The following is a 2,517-nucleotide window of genomic DNA, read 5'->3' as shown; positions in this document are numbered from 1 at the left end:
TTAAGAATGAAATATAATAAGTGCGAAATATCATAAAATTATATTAATTACTACCACCCGGATCTGGAGTTACAATTTACAAGCATTCTAGAATTTACTACAAGTAATAGTCTGAAAGAAATACAACTGTCTGAATGAAAGAAACAGTAGAACAAAAAGATAGACGGGGACTTCAAGGACTGTGAACGCCGACAGATCAACCTTGAGTCTCCGGACAGCGGACCAATAGCAAAATCTCGATCAACCCGAGCCGGTATCAAAATCTGCACAGAAAGTATAGATTGCAGTATCAGTACAACCGACCCCATATACTGGTAAGTGTCGAGCATAACCTCGACGAAGTAGTGACGAGGCTAAGGCAAGGCACCTACGAATCAACATGTACCATTTAACAGTGTATATACAAATAACAGAGATGAAGATCTAAACAGGAATTGTCGGGAGGGGAACATACCGAGGGGAATACAAGATAAAGAACTACAACAGAATGATCACCGGAGCAGTCAATATACCATGAATCAACAGAAATAGTGAATACATTAAGGAAAAATGCACGGCATCACCCTTCATGCTTTTACTCTCAATCTCACCATAAAATTAATAGAAACGACACGGCATCACTCTTCGTGCATTAAGTCTCATATCATGGCACGGCATCACTCTTCGTGCATTAAGTCTCATATCATGGCACGTCATCACCCTTCGTGCATTAACACTCATACTATGGCACGACATCACCCTTCGTACATTAACACTCACAATCTGGCACGACATTACCCTTCGTGCATTAACACTCACAATATGGTACGGCATCACCCTTCGTGCATTAACACTCACAATATGGCACGACATCACCCTTCGTGCATTAACACTCTCCCTTACCATAATGCAATGCATAAATAATAACAGAGAGATAGAATAACAAGTATAAACCTTACTTCAACATTTGGTTCCATAACATCAATCTCAACTTTGAAATAAAAACTCAATTATCACCAGAAAATCCGAAAGCATGATAAGAACGATAAATTGAACAACACTAGTATAACACATAGCAATTAGGCATAAGAATGAGACAATATAAAAAAAACTGAGCAACATGGAAAACCGGTAAGTTGGCGGCGCATAAATACTCGTCACCTCACATATATGCCGCTCACATGAATTCCACTTAGCAAGTAATCTAAGGTTCCTAATTCCCTCAAGTCAGGGTTAGACACTACACTTACCTCGCTTCGAAGGCCACTTAATTCTCAATCACAACTTTTTCTCTAGAATTCACCTCCAAACCGCTCGTATTTATTCAAAAATGACTCAATAATATCAAATATTGCTAAAGGAATCAATTACATTGTATAAATTTAGATTTTCCAAATTTTCCTCCAAAACGTTGAAAATCGACCCCGGGCCCGCTTGGTCAAAACCCGATGTTCGGACCAAAATCCATTTACCCATTAACCCCGATCCCGAATATATAATTGGTTTTGGAATCCGTCCTCAAATTGAAGTCTAAATCTCCAAATTTCCGAAATCCCTAGTTTTTACCCAAAACCCCTAATTCTACCATGAAAACCTTAGATTTTAGGTTGAAATCTTGTAAAATATAGTGAAAGATTGAAAGAAACCAGTTTAGAATCACTTACCTATGATTTGGGGAAGAAATGGTCTTTGAAAAATCGCATCTTGTGTTTTAGGTCTTGAAAATTTGGGAAATGAATGAAAATTCCCGTCCAAAAGTCATTTTGATCAGCTGCAGATGTCGCATTTGCGACCTGAGCTTCGCAAATGCGAAGCACGCAAATGCGAAGGAGTCCTCGCAAATGCGAAGCCCTTCACACTTCTGCTGCCTTCGCAAATGCGAAGATAAGTTCGCAAATGCGACCTTTGAATCTTCGCAAATGCGACTAAATGATCGCATTTGCGATCACTGCCCTTCCCCGACTCCCTTCGCAAATGCGAAAGAAAACTCGTAAATGCAAAAATTATTGGCTCAGCTTCTCTTCGCATTTGCGATGAGAAGCTCGCAAATGCGAACCTCTCAGAGGTCGCAATTGCGATGCCTGATATCGCAAATGCGAGATCAGAGGCCTGCAATAATATCAGATACACCAGCAGTGTTTTCCAAGACAAATCTCACTCTGTTGCCTATCCGAAACTCACCCGAGCCCTCGGGGCTCCAAACCAAACATGCACACAAGTCAAAAAACATCATACGAACTTGCTCGCGCGATCGAATCGCCAAAATAACACCTAGAACTATGAATTTAGTACCAAATCAAATGAAATTCTCAAGGACACTTTAAAAATTTCTATTTTCTCAACTGAACATCTGAATCACGTCAAATCAACTCCGTTTCTCACCAAATTTCACAGACATGTCTTAAATATCATAATAAACCTATATTGGGCTCCGAAACCAAAATACGGACCCGATACTAACAATGCCAAATATCAATCAATTCTTAAAAATAAATAATTTCCAAACTTTTAATTTTCATCAAAAATTCATAACTCAAG

Source organism: Nicotiana tomentosiformis, chromosome 3, assembly GCF_000390325.3.
Source record: "Nicotiana tomentosiformis chromosome 3, ASM39032v3, whole genome shotgun sequence".
Lineage (NCBI taxonomy): Eukaryota > Viridiplantae > Streptophyta > Magnoliopsida > Solanales > Solanaceae > Nicotiana > Nicotiana tomentosiformis.
This window is presented reverse-complemented; position numbering follows the sequence as displayed.